Here is a 21,295-nt window from a genome sequence, read left to right as displayed (position 1 = left end):
CAACACCAGCACACCACATTTTCCCCAAACTCACAGTCTCCGTAATGCCTTGTATGGTGTCTTTTCTATACTGAGTCCATAAAGATGAATTAGCGCTGACTTAGTGAGGTCATGAATATTGCTCTGTGATACAGACTTCAGGTTTGTCATCAATACCTTTGGTGTTTTTCTACACTTAACAGACTTTATAAGGAATTCTGCAAAAACAGTTACACATTGAACTATAGTTTAAGGTAATAGAAAAAAATATTGCTTAATATTATCATGAAATTCTGAAATAATTTTATGTGAGCACAAAAATTAAGAGAATGGAATGATTTCTTACTTTACTTTTCTTCTAAGAGATGGTTTTTCACAACACTGAAGTATCTCCTTCAGAGCACTTACCATATTGGAAAACAATTCATTTTGCTCGTCTTCTCTCTTCTTCTAGAGAGAAAAATGTAGGAAGCTAGGAATATATTGATTTTATTTTTGTATGTCCAACATTTGGCACTTTGCATTATAGCACTGAACATATGGCAGGTATTCCAAAAAAAAAACACAACAAAACAAAAAACCTCTAATGAAGACAAATACATGATTAGCTTCCATCAGAAAAAGATTATGACATTACTTCATTTCATAAATGTATAATAGGAAGTTATGCTTGTTTGTCTTCAAATATGAACACTTTATCTTTTTTCTATTTAGGAAAAAATGCTAACAGAAGACTGCTAGAAGTCAAAGACTTCTAACATTTGTCCATCTAATCAGCCCTCATTTCAATTTGAGGGAGGAGAAAGGCAATGATGTTAAGTGACCTTTTCAAGTGTCTGATTAGTAACACAAAGAGGAAAATCTACTGACTCTTTGCTCTGTATGTCCTAACTCCATATAATCTACCAAACTGTTCTCTATTTTGTGATTTCTTTACACAACTTTCTCATCTAAACAGGTTTATTTATATTTGCAAAATTATTTAGTGTCTACGAGCACATTGGGCATTGGAGAGGTGTAAAGAATACAGACTAAATTTTTTAAGTTATAGTATAGGTAATGGAGTTTATTGGGAGAAAGTTATTCATGCATTGAAGAAACTATGACTATAATCTTTTGACAATTTTGTTTCCGTCAATAGCACATTTGTTCATCAAGAAACATGACAATATAATGTTATCAAGCAAATCCATGATGTTTGCTAAATTATTTTGAAATGTTTGTGGTTATAGTCATATCACTCAAGAACTGACAAGATTGCTTAAATGGTAGCATATATGGAGCAGAAGGAAGAGGCTAAAATATGTTGAATGTGCAACTGGAAAATGTAGCATTGTGTATATGGCATTCAAATGTTAATAATGCTTACAATGTGTATAGTACAATATTTTCAGAAAAGTTTATTGGGTACCATGTTTTGATCTTTATTAATTCCAAGTTTATGTTGTCTTTTCAGTTTCTGAGTCTAATGGGAATGTTATTTAAATTTTAGAGCACATATTTTAGCTTGGAAAGTCATTTAAAGTATATTGACATTTATACATTGAAGCAGTGGTTAGCATTTTTCCTAGAAAACATTGCGTTACCACAATTTTTATAAATAACATTTTATTAGGAGTCATTTAAATGAAGACTGATATTTACTAAGAATAGAAAATAAAGGAAAACACGTCCGGGGTGTATAAATCATGTGATGAGTACTCTACAAAGAGTTGGAAAGAGTTATTTCTAGAAATAACTAGATAATGAAACACCTCCTTCGATCTCAAATGGATAAACATTTTCAAATTGTAGTCGGGATTTGTAAATAGGATGTGCTTGTAACTAATGTTGCAATTATATATGTTAATAGACCAAAAAGGGAGCTAATTTAGTCAATTTTCTTTTAATACTACAAACTGTACCTGGAATTAAGTCACACAATGCCCCAAATGCTTATGTGTAGAAAGAGCACAAGCTTCAAGCTGAGGACTGAATTTGAATCCTGTATTTCCATTTTGTAGAAAGTTGGGCAAATAAGGTAATCTCCCTTTGCCTAGGGCCCCACGTCTAAGCACAGGATTGCTACTTCCAGACTTGCTTGAGGAGTGATACCACTGAACGATAAACTCAGTTAAACATGTTTGTCCCAGAGCAAGAAGTTCCAATAATATCCATGAAGAACAGCATAAGTAGTGATTCTTTAAATCTAAATTTATAATTATGAGAAAATGTACAGAAAATAATACCCCAATCGCCGTGATACACCAGCCCAAGTTTTTCCGCCATATTTGTTCAAGATGACACTTCCCATAGGAAATGACAGATAACGGCATTTTACCTAAACGATTTGAAAATTAAAAGTGACTTACTTGACCTGCGAGAAAACAACAGATCCACACAGATCGTAAGTGTAAGAAAGTGTGGTTCCCTGCAGTACCCGATGTGCTTCCACATTCATACAGAGCAGCAGTTCAGGGATGATAAATGGTGCTTGAAGGCAGAGGGCAGAGCTAACAGCTCTGTGATTACCAGGCATGTGTCATTAGGTAAGTCTGTTCACTTCTGGGTCTTCAAGACAAAAGGCAGAGCTTGGACCAAGCCACTTCCAGAAGGGCAGCAAGCACTGCAGACTTACCTTACCATGTCACCTCACACGATGTCCTTTGGTTCTTTAAGGCAGTGACCAGAAGGTCCAGTAAGGAGGTTTCATTTAAAATAAGTCACTGCACTACTGAGCACCATCCGAAGCGTTCTCTGCAAGTCCAGCCAAAGAGCACTCCACAGGGTAAATGTGCTCTTCAAAAAACATTTAAAATTTCATTTTTCCTCTGAGGTAATTATGGACTATGGTATTTCAGAAATTAATCAGAAGAATCTTGAAATCAGAAGTTTTTTTTTAAAGGATTAGGTTAATTCATTTGTTTCCATCTGGAGGAGGTACTGTAAGACAGATTTGTGGAATGATACCAAAGCACACGTTTTGCTTGTTTTATGAGGGGAGCATTAGGTTTATTCATTTATTTCCACTCGGAGGAGGTACTGGGGATTGAACCCAGGACCTCGTGTATATTGAGCATGCACTCTACCAGTTGAGCTATATGCTACCTCTGGGAAATGGTTTTTTTGTATTAGGAAGGGCATAATTTTCAAAGGAACATGTATAAAACTTTTAATGGGAAGGGGAAAAAAAAGAATTTCCCTAGACCCTTAAAACTCATAATGAAAAGAGGACCCTCGTAATCATTTCAGTGTGAGGGTCAGCAGGTCGCTGCTCCAGTTTCCGACCGCAAAGGAAACGCTGAGCAAGGAGACCCAGATTTGTGCTTTCTCTTTCTCTCGATTTTATGCGATTTCGCCCAGTCTCCGTTTTCTGATGCTCTTTTGTGGTGCGTCCCACAAGGAATAGGGAAGTAGGTACGCCCTCCAAGTTTAATTACTTCCTTGAACTCTTTCAGTGATGAATTGTGAATTCCTCCAAAGATGCCAGGGCTCTCAGTCCTCCAAGGTGAGCTGCCAGCTTAGTCCCACCCCGGCTTCCTTCTGCCAGCCTCCCTCTTTTATGGTCCTCGGTGGAGTGCTGATTCGGGAGGACATACACCAGTGAGATTCAACCAGGCGCTGGCGAGAAGACATTTTTCAGGGAGTCAACCATTAATCTCCTGGTAGATGACCTGTTTCTTAGAGGGCTCCCAGAGCCAAGCGTTCAGTCTTTCTCGGACACAGCATTGAGCATCTAGGGAAACCAAATGGTCATGAAGGACGGTCCAAAATTTGCCAACTGCTGTATGAGAGAAAAACCTCAGCTTTTTTTTTTTCCCAATATATCAATGATTCTTATGTTTAGTGTGTAACAGTCTTAATGTCAGATCTAATTTTACATAATTATTGTTACCATTTGATATCCTGAGCTGCCTGATGCCTGTAGATATTAAAGTATGATGAAATAATGGCCTGATTTTACAGCTTAGGATTTAACTTCCCTGACTCCTCCAAATAATCAGATGGATTCTGAGTCTGGATTTGTTTTATATTATCGGTCTGGATTCCTATTAAAAGGAAAATTAAATAAGCTTTTTTCTTACCGTTCATATTTTATTTTGCATATAACCTCCCCTAGGTTTTTCCTCTACATTTTAATTTACGTGACCATCTTCACTGGTCGTCATTAAAGCCCAGAGCTAGGAAGTAGGAATTTTGAAACCTGCTCTTTCATAGAATCTCTGCTGCTTCTTAGTAACTAGTTCAATTTTCTGCATCTCCGTTTCCTCCTACACAAAACTAAGAGCGGTGACATGAGTACCTACCTCAGAGGGTTGCTATAAGGTCTGAGGAAGAGAATACAGTACAGTCAGACTCTCACACAATACGGGGGATGACATGATTATGATATTTATGACATAAACCAGAGAACGACATTATTATGAGATTCATGAAATAACCAGGGAGGATTTCTGCAGACAGCTGCCCGTAAGACCAAAGGGCTGAGCTGAATTCCTCCAAATCCGTCCCTGTCCCAGGACGTCTTGCTGCGTCCTGGTGGCCACGGTCAACTGTATGTTAATGTGTCCTTGGGGAGGACTCTGAGACTTTGGTGGCCACTCTACTTCCCATTCAATACACTCTTTTACTGTCCCTCATCTCCACGTCTCACCTGCACACTCCCATCAGCAGATGAGAACTTCGGTCTGTTATTTTGGATAGAGCAGGGGGAGGAGAGGGTGGCATGGGTTTGCCGTGGGGATGGGTTCAAGGTAAAGGACAAGAGCAAGCCCGTATCACATCACAGCCATGTTTGCCTCATCACGGTGCTGCACTGCGTCGTACGAAGAGATCAGACAGCAGACCCGCTGTAAGCATTACGCCAAGAGCAGCTGTCAGCAGCACTCGTACTGTCATCATCGTCACCTTCACTCTTCCCTGCAGGTATTTCCTGGCACGTGGTGCCACAAAATGGGTTACTCCCTCTTCTGAGCTCAATAGTCTGCATTTGATTTTTCTGCTACAAAACTTCCCTAATTATGCATAGTTGCAAAAAATTATCCACTTCATGCATTAGAGGGTTAGATCCTGGAGGCCAGAGCCCAAGTTATTGCTTTAAAATCCTTGCATCACTAAACAGTTTGTGACACATTGTTACGACTCAAAACATGTGTAACAAATCAATGAAATGTATGTTTTGATCACTTCGGGAAATGTTGGTATTAGATGTTGGCTGGGAAATTAGCTAATAAACTAATGAAAGATATAAAATGTGTCAAAATGAAAAACAAAAATAAGATTTCATTGAACATCAGCACTGAATACATGAACATTCTTAAGAAGGATGAAGAGTTGGGAAAGAAAACTGCACGTGAGCCTCAGTGGGGGAGGTGACTGACGAGGAAGCTGGGAATGAGGGGGCAAAGTTAGGTGGAAATGATTAAAAGTCATTTCTTATGCATTCGACTTAAAGCCTAGAACTTAACCTACTTTAGTTTAGCAACTAGATTTCAGCCTTTGTTCCTCTTGCTCATGGATCCAAATCCTCTGAGAGACCAGTGCGTGATTCCTCAACCGTATCAATGAAAACAGCGATGGTGGACATAGGCAAGTAACAGAAGCTCAAGGCAGGTCAATAAATACAATAAATGCAATAAATACTAACTGCTTTTTTTTTTTCTTTTTGCTCCAAACAGTGATGAGTCCAGATATTATAACTTAATTCACTAATCAAACCATTTTCCAGCCCAAGGTCGAGCGGTTCCTGGTAATAATACTGAACACCATGACCTTCAATACCCTGTAATGAAACAAATGCCTCCTTGGAAAAACTTATATTTTGAGAGATGTGTCCAGTTAAGAATTTGGGCATTTAGTGATTTTTGACCAGATGTAGCAAAGGACAGTTTCTGTCCTCCATTTCAAGACTTTCTAAATAGTCCACATCGATAGGCACTTCCTTTTTATCTACAGAATCCCTGACAGTCTTTCTAAAAAAAAAATGGTCTAATGAAAGTTGAAGGAATCTCCAGAGAGATCCATTTCTGCTGGTCCGAGACAAAAGAAAGAAGTTTATCTTGTAAGATCCTACTTGGAGCTGAAGGACAGGAGAAGATCTAAAATTAGAGAAAATATTTGTTCAAGTAGATAATTCTACACAACCACAAAAATCACAAAAGTCTTCCAAAATAAATGAACATTTCAAAAGAGGATTCCCGGAAGATGGCAGAGCAGGAAGCCTCAGGAATCTGTCTCCCACCCACACAGCGACTGAACTGGCAGAATCTGTCTCCTGCAACTATTTTGGGACTCTGGAGTCTGCTGAAGACTTGCCTAGTAAATTATGGTTAATTATGGCCAATTTCAGCTCTTCTCAGTCACGCTTTATAATGAAAGTATTTAAGGGACAGTTTACCCATCTGACCAAAGAGAAGAGCAGCCATCCTGTTCACTTGTCTGTTCCTGTTAACATGTCATGAAGTATTTGAGTTGAGAGAGTGATATGTAATGTTGGACCAACTGTGTCCTGAGAATTTGATAAAATGTGCTCTTGGATTAACTGTAAAATTTCTCAGTAATTGACGGAACCATTAACAACCGTTAAATTGTTTTACATTGTATTCTAACACCAGGAATGTAGCGCCAAGTAACTGTATTGATTTGATTATAATAATTGATACTTTGTCAGCACATAGCATTCCCGGTTAGAAAAATATCCCTTTGAGGATTTTAAAGACTCTGTCCCGTTGTGTTTTAGCTTCCGTGATGTTACTGAGAAATCTAATGACTCTGATCACTTTGTATATGGTCTTATTATCCCCTTCAGTCTGGCAAAATTATTTAAAAAAAAAAAACAAAACTTGTCTCTAGAGTTTCCTGTATTATTCATATCATTATATATGGCATTACACGATGGATTGACTAAATACTAAAACAAAAACAATGTATCTCTTAAAATATTAGGAAGTTATTTTCATTTTATATCCAAAATTTAAAAAAAAGTAACACTTTAAATTTTTTAATCAATAGTGAGTTCAACTAATAATTAGTATGATATGGAAAACAAAGCAAATATTTCTATTAAGACTAATTTGCTAAATATATTGTAGGAATCAACACATTTAATCACTGTGGTAGGCAAACCATGGGGGCATTTTACTGGGATAAATTTTAATAAAATTTAAATTTTATTTACTTTATTATCTCAAGGTTTACTCTACAGAGTGATTTGCCTTGATAAAGCACTAACATTATTTTTAATAAATGTGATTATAGAAAAAAGTAAGGTTTTTGTTTTCCATATCATATTACTACTTAAGGGAAAATGTTTAGCTATTTCATCAAGACACTGAAGGCATTATCTGAATTTCTGTAATTACCTGAGTGCTTGTTTAGAGAAATAGTGTTGTGGTAGGTGATTATATTTGGAAGAAATAAAAGACAAATTCAGATGTTAGAGTGGAGGGACATATCCATTTTGACAGTGTATGAAAATGCATTCTTAAATTAATATTTATCATGTTAATGTCTACTCAATTTACATGACTCAAATACCTGCTATTCTCATGAAATATTTTGCCTTGTGAAGAAGACGGTGCATTATTATGCCAATTAATTTCTTTATCCATCAAATGCTATTTTAAGCTTTAAAGGGAATTAGCATAAGCAAATTCGTAAAGCAAGTTACTATTACTTTTATTTAAATAGTAAATAAAATAAGTAAATTTGAGGGAAGGGAGACAGAGCGAATGAGGGAGAATGCTTTGTGTCTTTATTCTTGGTAAATTAAAATATTTGTGTAGAGTTTTAAGTATAGATTCACATTTAATGAAGGCTATGCTTTGGTCAGAAAATATTCCTTGTTCGTAGTCTTGTGTGTGTTTGTCATCATTCTCTTTCTGGAGTGTCTGTCAATGAGGTTTGCTTGAATGATAGCAAAAAAAGATTCAATCAGGATATTTTAAAAATCAGACAAAAGTTTTTGGTTTTTTTTTTCAATTAGATTTGACTAAAAGGATCAGACAAGTTAATAATGTTTTGGAAAGCATTTCCTCCTGACAGATTTGATACCACAAGACAGTGCCCAGAAAAGTGACTGTCACATAAGAAGCAACATAAATTCAGGCTCATTTCTTATTCTTTTCTTTACTCATCAGGCACATTTTGAAGCTATTTCTCCTGAGGTGGCATAATTATTGTGGAGTTTTATAAATCTGACCTAACCTCAAGACAAGGAATGCAGCTAGTGTTCAGATTAATATCTGCCCGCAGAGTGACAGCTGACAGGAAAATAACCATCACCACGTTGGAAAAGCGTTCCGTCTCAAATACCAGGTGCAGCCATTGTGACCTTTTGCTTCGCTCCAAAATATAACTCTATCTCACAATATTTGAATGTAGATTTTCAAAACTAAAATGTAACTAGAAAAAAATGTTTATACACGTGCCGAATGAACTGCAAGCATTGCCACGAGGCTTCCTCGGGCTGTTTTAAATTGCATCACACCTCCTCGTTCCCTGGCTCAGCCCCAGACAGCAGGCGGACAGCAGGGCACATTCTGGAAGCCGTAACAAATAACAGGTTCAAAACGCTGATATCAAAATTTGCGTCGTGTTTAAAGACAGCAAGGAAAAGAAATGTGCGTGCAGCTTCCCCCCAACTTTCTTTTTTTTCCTTTAGGAGGTTAAAAATTGGATTTGCTTTATAATCTTTCACAAAAAAACGCTTTGTGCAAATGAAATGAGGCACAGGGAGCCATAATGTTCACAGACAGAATGTGATCTCTTCTTAAGAATGTCGGCTTTCCTTGAGACATTCCAATCAAATTGAGAACTTCTTATATGACACACGGGGACATGAATTTATCATAAGTTGTATAAATAGTATATGCTTATTAAGGTGACCCCTTTCCTCTATTATCTTGAAAGTATTTGTCTTGAAAATAATTTGGAAACAAATTCTTAAGATTGTGAAACACAACGGACACCTTTGGAGTAGAGGAAGGGGCTTCGTCGCTTTGAGCTTGTTACGACCCGCAAATCCCACTGATATTTAAGAGCCTGCTCTGCAACAAAGGCTAGAAATTCAGCCCAGGCTGTACATGTATCAATGTTGTATATTCATTGTTAACATTTGCATAGGGATTCTAAAGTAGGGGCGGTATTCCTTGACCCTAAAATTCTCAGTTATTTTAGGGAAGTGTCAGGAAAAATAGGAAAATGCCCATTTTACGATGTGCAAGCCATTGGGTTCACAAGCCACCCCTCAGACGTGGTCTCTGTGCACTGAATCACTCATCTGTGAAGTGGGCTGGATGGAGTTACCATGGAAATACATAGCTACTGGCTCCGAGCCATCAGCTCCAAAGGCGCTTCGTCACCAGCAGTATCAGTGAGAGGAGCTAGGGAAGAGCCACTCTAACTTGTTTCTCGTCTTTAATAGTCTGAGGGCTGGGAGACCTTCACTTTTCGGGCTTTCATGAAACCTCTAACAGCGCGCTGGCACGTGGAGCGGAGAGTTCAAACAGCTCGGTGAGCACCGCGTGGGGCGTGTGTGCGAACGTGATTTCCCAGTGTCCGTCCCATCACCTCCGTCCCTCGGTCTCTCAGGGGTAAGTGTTTGATCAGGCATCCCGCGTCTCTCCTTTCACAAAGGAGAGACCGAGGGCAGTGAAGGAGGCGAGGTGCCACCTGGTCGTCTGCGTTTCTCAGGCGTGGCATCGTGCGTGCGTCACACGGGGCGGAGGAGAAATCGCCCTGAGGCAGAGGTGCCACGTGTGAATGCCAGCGAAGGGAGGAAACGAAGGGGAAGCAGGACTCCGTCCTTTTGCCATATGAATAAGGCCCCCAAACAGTATCTGAGTCCTAATCTGGAGCCAGAATTCATTTAGTAAGAATGTTACTGAAATCATTTTAAAACAGAAGATTAGAGTAACACAATCCAAAAATACATTGCCAAAGGAAACGGCTATAATTAAAATGTACAAAGAAAAGAGAAGGAGAAAAGTTAAAGGAGGGCATGCCTTTATATTCGCCTTCCTATAAAAGCAGATTTCATAACCCATGAATACATGGAGTTTCTCATATCCCAGGATATTTCACAAACTAGGCTAAATTCTAATACCCATTCAAATGCTTTAACTTTGCTTGGGTGCTCTTTTCACATGGTTCCAAGTATTTTTATGCATGTGTATTCCTGATTATATGCCTTTACTTCTAGAATAATTCAGTTGAATAATCGTAGTTAACATCGTGTTCCCTGATGAATTAATAACAAGAGGGCACTCGGAAGACACGAAGGCCTTTATCCTGCGGGAGGACAGAGGCCTGAAGTTGAGTTCTATGAAAACACAAGAATCCAGGACCCAGCCACCAGCCTAGTGAGAAAAAACATGTCACGGCTAAAGATTCTAGAAGAAAGTGCATTTTGGAAGCAAAGAAAGGACACAGGGAGGCGACAGCAAAAATTTGCAGACAACAGGATGAAGTGCACACATCGAAAAGGCCCAGGGAGCAACAGTTGCAGCCACAGGGCCTGGTCTTCGCCTCTTTGAAAAGGTTCCAGGAGAGCGCTCCACCCACGGTAATCTGGGTACTTTACATTTCCCTCTGCCCTTGGCCTTTCAAGACCCACCGTGAACACCATTCTCCGAAGACCATGTTCTAGATCGGCTGGGGTTTTAGAGCAGACATGTCAAGCACGTATTTGCATGAAGAGCCCAGGAAGGAATTTCCTCTGGCAAGAAAGGGGTATTTAACTTATCTTAAATCGGTGGGTCAGTATCAAAGAGAACCGCTGGTTTTGATTAGAGTAGAACGAACGCATGAGAGTAATGCTCAGCTCTCAGCCCACTGCTCTGCAGGGGGACTGTCAGGGCTCCGACAAGAGAAAACAGAGGAAAATCAAGCTATTCATATATACATATACATATACACACACACATACATGCACACACATATTTTATATATATATATATATATATATATATATATATATATATATATTTATTTATTTATTTATTTATTTAAAAGCACAAAGAAATACTGATCTGTTGCCTAAGCCACACAGCATATAACAAGAGAAGATAAAAAGTACTTTTGTCTAACTGTGAATTCTCCTGAAACACGCTGGCATAAGCAATGGGGAGTGAGAACTTGTTACATTCAATATCCAGTCTTGCCACAGCGAAAGTCTCCCTGACCCAAGCCTGTCTCAATATGAAGCAGGAAAAACTCATGTAAAACAGTACATACCAGAATTTCACAGTGAGGTTCAATGAGGGAGAACTATGAAGAGGGGGTGCTATGTCGCTAGGCATCTTGCGTTCCCAGGGACACATGTGGAGGAGATTGAGATGGTGGAGCATTTCTGGGACATGTACGAGATAAGAAATGGAATTTACTGAATTCATTGGTGGAATTCTTTAGGGAAAGAAAGAAGGGATGGGGTGAGGATTTCCGAGAACATTGCTAACAAGGGACAAAGTCAAAATGATCGATTTTCCTTTTGCTGTGAGATTACTTTGCTTGGTCCCTACTGTGAGACCATAAATTATGCCTACACCAGGTTAGCCCACAGAAGGCTATTTACTTGAACAGCATTATAGTTCACACTCCTACTTACGCTCTCTCTGTTAGGAAATTACAAACATCGGGACACAGACACATAGCACTCAGACACATGAGGGTCAATTTCAAACAGCTGATGGTAAGCAGAGTCAATTTATTGGGGAAAAGGCCCATATTTTTCAATCACAACTTAGGCACAGAGTCCAGATTAGATAAGCAAAAAGCAAAAGTTTTGTTTAGGATCAAAATTTATCCCAGGGTTTTTGAATCTCTCCTGGTTATAATCAGAAACAGTCCTCATGTAGGATGTGAGGTTGAAGGCTTAAAAGTGGCCTCAATTTTAAAAAGAGGAACACAATGATTGAATTCTAGGTGCAGATTGACATACCTAGACAATTACCCACACAGTAAATGTTCTGGTTACCTTTTTTGGTTATAAAAACATAAAATAAAATATAAATGGTAGGAAATTAAAGAACTCTTACCCACACACTGTGGTAATTCATTTTATATTTATTTTTCTGTTATTATTGGCAAATTTTTTATTTTTTGATCATCACAAATATACAGAGAAGCCCACACGTAGTTTGTCATTATTCTTGTTTAACAGTGAGCACGTCTGTTTAAGCACCAAGCAAGACACATATAGACAAAAAAACACGACTTAATAACCTCCACCACGTTCTCCTCTTCATTACAGCACTTAAGTGAATCACTGTTCTAACTGCAAGCTCCACAGGTTAGTTCTCCCTTTTCTGAAATATATATAAGTGGAATCACATAGTGTGTATACTTTTGTGTCTGGCTTCTTCTCTTCTCGACTGTGCTAGTGGAATTCTTTTTTATTCTTTTCCTGAAGCAAACAAATTATCTGTTGCTGACAAAAACAAATGATCTTCCATACATAGTGGCTTAAATCAACCATAATTACTTACTATCTCCCCAGGTTTCTGTGGAGAGGGATCCACAGAGCATCTCTGTTCTACTCAGAATCAGCCAGCTTGGCTTGAAGGCTGAGGGGCTGGGAGCATCTGAAAACTTACTAAATCACACTTCTAATGCCTGGGATAGGAAGATGCACATAGCTGGGGGCTGTCTGGAAGAAACTCACTTTGAATACAGTAACATATGGAAACTAAAAGAATGCGAAAAGAGATACCATACAAACATTAATTAAAACTACTAAATGGAGTGGTGAAAGTAAACTCAGAGCAAGGAAAATTACTGGAGACAAAGCAGGCATTAAATACTGAGAAAAGGATCAACTCAACAGATGTAGTGATTCTAAACATGTCCGTATCAAACCATGCAGCTTTACAGCAGACGGAGCAAACACGGACAGAGCTCAGAGGAGAAACAGACAAAGCCACAGCTACAAACTGTGGGGCTTCTCCAATACACCTCTTACCCCCCAGAAATACAGAGAAAGAACATCTGAGTAACACAATCACCCGACAGGTCCTAATTACGTATCCAGAATCCTTTATCTGACAACAACACAACACACTCTCTTTTCAAGAACCCATGAAACATTCAACATTATAGCCCATACCCTCGGCCACTAAACAAACTTAAATTTAAAAGAATTGAAGTCATGTGGAATATTATCTGACCATAATGGCTTCAAACTAGAGATCAATAACAGAAAAACACTTGAATAATAAACAATATTCTTCTAAACAATCCACAGGTCAAATGAAATCCAAATAAAACAAATAAACAAATATATATATACATGGAATATATATGTGAAATAAAAGGAAAATAAAACATAACAAAACATGCGGAAGCAGTTACCTGGCAGTGAAAATGGCAAATGAGTAGATTGTAATGAGTACGTACATTGTAATAACTGAAGCAACTACTAATAAAAGTATGGAAATAAATACACTAAAAAAAACAGTACTGAGAGATATTTAGAACACTGTGTGCAGCAAAACTGTAAACATATTTACAATTTAAAAACAGAAGAAATTCTTAGGTTTTAGGACTAGGCAAAGAGAGGTCTGACATCAAAAGCACGATCCGTAAAGGAAAAAGAAGATAAACTGAAACTTTTTAAATTAAAAAAAAAAAGCCCTGTTAAGAGGAGGGCTTACAAAATGTGAAGAGGAGAAGCTACAAAGTAGGAGAAAATATGTGCTAGTCACAAACTGGACAAAGATGTGTTATCTAGAATATACAAACAGCTCTGAAAACACAAGCATTAAAAATCAAAAACAAAATTAATTTGAAAATGAACAAAAGACTTGAAGAGAGACTTTACTTAGGAGAACATACAGATGGTAAATAAACATAGGGAGCGATATATTCAACATTTTTAGTCCTTAGGGGAATGTGAAATAAAAGGATACCATGATAGCAAACCTATTAGAACAGCTAAAATTTAAAAAAAAAAAAATAGTGTCAATGTCAAATGCTGAAAAGATGTGGCGAAACTGATCACTTTGCTGCCGGGACTGTAAAATGGTACAGTCCCTCCGGAAAAATATGTGGAAGTTCTTCTGTAAATTAGACAATCATGTGTCATGTGATCAAGCAATTTTATGTTTGCATATTTATCCCAGAGGAATTAAATCTTATTCATCACAAAACACTGTACTCAAATATGTGCAAGTGTTCTGTTTGTAATAGCCCCAAACTGGAAACAACTTGGATGACTTTCAATTGAAGGATGCTTGAGTAAATGGAGGTACGTCCAAAACATGTAATTATTCAGCAAAAAAAGGAACAGACTATTATTAACTTGGCAGCTTATGGGTTTCAAGGACTTTAAGGTAAGTGAAAAACAGCCAGCTGTCTTCACATGACAAAAGTAGAGAGCTGCAGATCATAATAGTGGTTGCCAGGGAGGGAGGTACCTGTGGCTACACGATGAATGCATGTGAACCCGATGAGATCTGAGTGAGGCTGGTGGATTGTGTCCACGTTCTGCCCCTGGCTGTGACATTGTACTGTAGTCAGCAAGGTGTTTCAGCTGGGGGAACCTGGGTAAACATTACAGAGGATCTCCTGTTTTCTTCCTTGTATTCTTCAGGGAAATCTAGACATACTCCAAAACTGAGAGTTTTTCTAAAAAATAACATAATAATAACACGCTGAGCTGGATACATCAAGGTTATGCAACTGAGTGTGAAATTAAAGCAAATGCCATTAACAACAACACTTAGTTGACGAATATGAAAGCAAAATCATGGAAACACGTTGTAGTAAATATTAGGTTTCTAAGCTGAACTGCGATGACAATCTGATGAAATTTAAAATACTGGAATTGTAAATCAAAGCTCGAATTTTAAAATAAAAGTATATATTTGAATTCCGGGAGAATTACCTACGACCTAATTATACCTGTACACATTGATTTTCCTTTGTGATACCCCAAAGGTCCTTGGTGGATCAGTATATTTTTTCCTAAATTCTGGAGAACAGTTCTAATATTGAGAGATGTTCATTTGGAAGGACAAGAAATGTCAGATCCCAACAGCAATCTGATTTATACATTTTTAAAATTTCATTTATTGGCTTTTAGAAAATTTCTCATATGTGATTACTCCATCACAGTTAAGAACAAAAACTGGTTTCATGAGTATTGAAAACCATATACAGCATGTATTATTATTACAATAATTTCCCTTAATAGTTATTGTATTTTCAGGTCATGATTTGAACTTCTGTGAATGATGTCTGTATTTTTGCAAGTGTGCAAGTAAAAATCGGTGCTCATATTTTTATTTTAACAAGTATATTACAATTATCTTCTATAAAGTTAAAATTTGTTAAGATAGCACATTTCAAAATTCATTTAGCTAATAGGACTAACTGAAGTAATTCCTGCACATTCCACACTATTTCAGTTTGTTCTTTCAAAATTTGTGATCTTTTTAATCCCACATCATTTGCACGTGTCCCTTTTCCAATGCCCATATGGCATTTGCGAGAATGTTCTATTATTATCTGTCTTTGTGTCTGCCCTAGCAACCGCAGAGCAATTCATCACATTTCCAAAAGAAGCTTCATTCTAGAACTCTGTAACTGTGCAATAATGACCACACATTGGCATTTGATAGATACAAAGATTGCCATCGTGATGCATAAATGCATAAAATAAAGCTGGTATTACAAAATCATTGGAGGCTTTCTGAATCTGACTGAGGTATAGAATTCCATTGTTCCTTAAGAGATCAATCGCTTATACAGATGTATAGAACTGAGAATATCAGTTCTTAGTTTGTAAAAAAGGAGCAGCCATGGACCTTCAGCAGACAGGACAGAGATGCCCTATTGCCGAAAAAAAATTATATAATTTGACAAGAATGTGCTGCTAGAGGATGCTTAAATTCATCTTTTTCTTATCTCCATATCCCTTATGGTACTTTAAGCTCTCTAGACAGACAGACATACAAAAGATAGATTCTCAAGATTTTTTAAGCATAAAATACAGTATCATAATACCAAATGGTATCAATTCTTCTGAAATATTTTAAATTATTTCTGATCTTTAAGAGAGCAATGTGGTATTGAGTTTCTATTACTATTCCAGTGTTCAAGGAAAAGATAAAGCCATTTCCACGAAATGCAGTGAATATGAATGCAGTGAAACCAGCAACTTATATTTTAAGACCTCACTGCTCAAGATTTCAGTAAACCCATCTAGTTTCAAAAAAACTCATGTTGCATATTAAAAAATTAGAAAACATAAAATATTTAGTTAATGACTATAAACTAGTTGGGTTAATTTTTATTTTATAATAAACACTATAAAATATTTATATTTAAAGAAATATATAACAACAAAGTTCACGGTCATTATCATTTTCTTGAAGGTACTAAAACATGCATATTAAACTAACTTGGAAATAAGATAAAGGAACTTTTATAAAAATGCTGTTTATAAACGTTTAGTGAGAGTGTCAGTGAGCCCATCAATGTCAACCTTACAGTTGAAGTAAATTAACGTAAATCAAAAAATAAAAGGCATAATTATAACATCAACTATAAGTCCCCTACACTTTAGAGCAATAATATTGTAGTTCATGCTCTTTGATACTTTTTGATATTATTTTCCAAAATTAAAAATATCTGCTGGAAATATGTTATAACAGAAGTCCAATAAAATAGTTGAATGTCAGGATTGACAAAATGTTAAGCACTTCTATACAGAAGTGAATATACTTTCAACTTCACGTCAAGTAATTCACTTTTTTTGCAGGCAAGATGTCAGACAACTTGCAGCCAAATTTTCACACTGATTTTTGCATCCAGTTTTTTACAGCAATAGCAATTCTCATAGCAAAGCGCAATCCACACTCATATTCTAAGGATCACAGAGATGCAATATTCTGCCATGCAAAAGTGACCTTTAATGCAATTTGGGTCTCTCCATCCCTACCATTCATGCTTCCTGAAGCAAATCTCAAACACTCTGAATGATATTTCCCAGAGTAAAGGACACTCAGGCAGTTACACATTCAAGTTGAGTCCCCTTGCCCTTCTGCTAGGAAGGTGAGTCTATTTAATAAAAAGGAAAGTAAACATTCAAAGGGCCATCTAGAAAATCAAACAATTTATTCCATCCCACCATCTCCTTGATACTATCACAACAAAACAAATCCATCTTCTATTAAAGGTTCTCTTCGGAAAAAAATAAATGAATATGCTCTCCATTTAATTTAAGTGAATTTGAAGGTGTAATCACATAATTTAGGACGTGCTCTGCCACAGGCTCTCCGGTTATGAATTCAAGGGTTGGTTAATGAGATTTGTTAGGCCAACTCAGCTGCATGTGACACTGTGCATTATACACGCAGAACACGTGCTTTAAAATTATGAGAAGAACAAAAAGTGGAGGATGCAGGTGCCTGGCTCTGCGAGCAGCCCCAGCTGGTGTCGGGCTTTCTAGACCGTCTACATGACATAACACCGCCCCTGATTTAGGCTGAGGGTGGCAGCTACAGGATGTTTGGTCGTGTAAGCTAAGTATCCCCACCTGCTCCGTGTGGACGCATTCTCCTTACTATTTCACTTGAAATGTTTTAGGAAAAGGAAGAGGTAACGCTTTGTCGTGCTCTGCCTTTAGGGAACAGAACTCACAGTAATCACCAAGAGACTAACTTCACCATCCCAAATAGGCCACCTGAAATGCCCCCGAAAACTCCTTTTTCAAAGTACGTGGCAAGAATTCCAAACGATGTCAGACATTCTCAGTAATGATGCCGAGAGGCAATCACGACTAGATTTATCTGAATTCCCCGAACATTATAAGCTTCAAATTTGTATATATATGCATGTTTGTATATTGACTATATTTATTATACTACCATTTAGTTGGCAGAGCATTAGGACTTCAAAAAAAAAAGCATTTGAGTTTCTAAAGATAAATTCATGCCTTATGGAAGTAACCAACATGAACAATCTAGTTTCTAAAAAGGTAAAATTCAATTGGTGTACCGATATCCTTTTTTAATCCAGAACTCAACCCTTCAGCTTTCTTCAAGTGATTCACTTTGCTGGCATGACCCTGTCTGATAATACTAAAATCAGATTGGCTGGAACAACATTTATCTTTCTCCGGCAAACCCATTAGTACCTGTCACCATATCTCTAAGGGTAACTGGAGGAAGATACGGGGCTGGTGTGAGTCAGATGCACTTCCTCACAGCGTCTGTCTCAGCTTTCTTGTTTCCTCTGGATTTCACACCTCTGTTAACTGCTAAGCCTGGAACGATGCTGAGATGTACTTCTGATACCTTCATAGCTCAGAGAACCACCTAAACAATTATGCACCAAGCTCACCGTTCCTGATTTAAAGGACAAGGAAAGGGCAGGGAGCATCACAGCCCAGGTATTTGACAGTGGGTATCAGGCCCGCCTATTCCTCAAATTCCTGCACCATTTTGCCCTTAAATGTTTCCTGTGATCTTGCGTCGCTGTCCCTCCTCACCTTCTCACCCCCTCATCATCACCAGTTTTCTTAGTTGTTCTGCACAGCAGTTTAGCCCGCAGCTCTCGCCTCCCCCTCGACATACTTAGTCCAACGAAGCATCGCCATTACTTAAACAGAACTGCTAACAATCTGATGTGCTACAAAGAGAAAACTGACTCCCTCAAAAAACTGCTCATTGTCTTCTTTTCCATCCCAGTTAATGTCAAGATCTTGACTCTGGTACAGGACTTGTCCAAGTAAGAAGAAGTGTGGCTAAAAAAAATCGAGTAGGTAGAAAAGGAAGCAAACAAACTGACTAGATAAATTAACATGTTCCCTAAAATCTTACAGTTTTCAACATTCCTCTGGTCCAGTTTGAATCCCCTCACTTCTCCAGTCAAAGACTGTGTGAATTCATCCTCCATCTTTTCCCCCTGTGCTCCTTCTGACTTCGCTACCAAATTCCATTTAATTATTCATCTCAGCTCAGGGATTTTGGAGATTTGCTTTGCTCAATATTTTACAGAATATTTCTCTTCTATTCTCATGTGATCATGGCCAATGCCAATAATACAGAGATTTTTAAATCTCAGTCACTTTGCCTGTAACTTGGTAGTAATTTTGGCATGCCAGCATATCTGCAGCCCTGGAGAGCTGCAGCCTTCCTTATTCTCAAGGGTCATGTTTCAAGTCAATTTATCACCTCATTATCAAATATACAGCCATTTTCACTTCAGACTACTTCAAATGAAAGAGTGAACAAAGCACAAAATCTCTACCCTCATGGAGGTTACACTCCAAAGGGCAGAAAGAGCGAAGATAATCAGTTCAATAAATGTTTTGTTAGGAGACAAGTTCTAGAGATGAGAATAAAACAGACGAGGTGTGGGTTATGCATTTATATACAGTGTCATCAAGTAATGTCTATGTATCATCTCGTACTCCACGTAGGGCAGAGTGACATTTGAATAAAGCCCTGGAGGAGGGGGTGGGAAGCATGGTGACAAAGAAAAGACCAAGGAGGAAGGTCCATGCTTAGGAGCAGTTAGAATCAGTGAGAAATCAGAGCAGCGGGAGTGAAGGGAGTCAGAGAGCTAAGGGACGGCAGGTTAGGTAAGCACCCCCAGGTTTTGAGTGACAGCAATGAACATACATAAGTGGTCATAGAGGAGGTTTTGTGTATCCATTAAGTTATTAGAATCAGTGAGATTTACTGATCAATGATGTGTGGGTGGTAAGAGACAGAAGAACTCAGGGCTACTCTCAAAGCACGTGAAATACATAAAATATTTGAACAGGGTAAGTGAGTTCCAGATGAATAACCTACATCAAATTTGAAAAGAAAATAATACTCAAAATATAAATTTCAAAAATAAAAGCAGTAACATCAATACAATCCTGGAAAAAGAAATGCCGCAGAACGTCTCCGATCAGATAGTAATTTATTACAAAGCTGCGGACTTTAATATAATCTGATACTGACACAGTTTAGAAAAATAGTCCAGCGAAATGGAATCATGACTACAGAATCCCATGATGACCGGGCGCTTCAGTACGATGAGGAATATGTAGTCACTTTTACAAATGCTGCTAGTTCGGTTGGTTTTACATAGAGATAAATAAATAAATCTTGTCTCCTGCCTTAAGACAACTTACAAACTAACTGCAGGTGGATTGCAAATCTAAATGGAAAACATAAAAGACTAACTACTTCAGAAGACAACGAGGAAAGTATCTTCTTGCCTTATATCTTATTTAGTTTATTTCAATAATATTTTGTGGTTTGCTTTATTAACCCCTCTTTCTACTACTCATCAGATAATTTCAATTGCACTATCTTCCATTTTACTGATTACTTTTTTTCCACATGCTCACATTTTTGCTGAGTCTCTCTAATGGAATTTTATTTCATTTACTGTATTTTATAGCTGCAGAATTTCTGTTTGGTTCTTTTAATTTCTATAGTATCAGCCATGCATCTAGAAGGGAAACCTAGTGATGGTCAAGCTCAGTGAATGGATACATGAACCAGAAATCGAGTGGCAACACGAGTGAACAAATGATCACTGAATAGCTGATTTAAAGAGTTAGGACTGCAGACCTTTCTCTGTTCCGTCTCTGGCTAGCACTTTACAATTATGGAAGCAGGAGTAGAGGAGAGTGATTTTTCATTTTCTACTTCAACCCCAAGTGATCCTATCATAAAAAAGGCATATAAAATTTTTTATTCTAAAGAGAGAACAGCAGCAGACACAGAAAATACAGAGAAGTCAGGCAGGGATCATTCTCAAGTAGAAGCAAATGGTGCTACAGCATCTTTGCTATTCCATTAACTGAGAAGGCCCACTCTTCTCATAAGAAACACTAAAGGAAGTCCTTCAGCCTGTAATGAAGGGACACCTGAGGGTAACTTCAATCCACACGAAGAAAAAAAGGCATCAGATGAGTGACTGCAGAGGCATTATGAAAGATGGTATGAAAGTGCTTTTGTTTGTCACTTAGTGTTCTGTTTTATGGTTATTAATAATTAGAAACCTGTGTCAATAGGAAAAGAGTGTAATCTGTATAAAAATTACAATACAAAGTAGGAGGCTAGATGTATATTGGAGTAAATTTCTGAGGCATGTTGAAAAGAAGTTAATATTCATTTGAAGTAGATTGTTTGAAATTGAGATGCATTTTCAGTTTTCTTTTTTAAACAATTATTAGCTGACCAGCACTGTTATGTGTTTTATGAACATCTGGCAGAGCAAGAAGAGCTGGTGATTACAAGATAATGTGGTGAACTCGATAGATGTACAGACAGGGAGCTCCATGAGTGATGCTCGATCAAAGTGGAGGACGTAATGGCTGACCAGGATTTTG

Source organism: Camelus bactrianus, chromosome 30 (assembly GCF_048773025.1).
Source record: "Camelus bactrianus isolate YW-2024 breed Bactrian camel chromosome 30, ASM4877302v1, whole genome shotgun sequence".
In the NCBI taxonomy this organism is placed as follows: domain Eukaryota; kingdom Metazoa; phylum Chordata; class Mammalia; order Artiodactyla; family Camelidae; genus Camelus; species Camelus bactrianus.
This window is presented reverse-complemented; position numbering follows the sequence as displayed.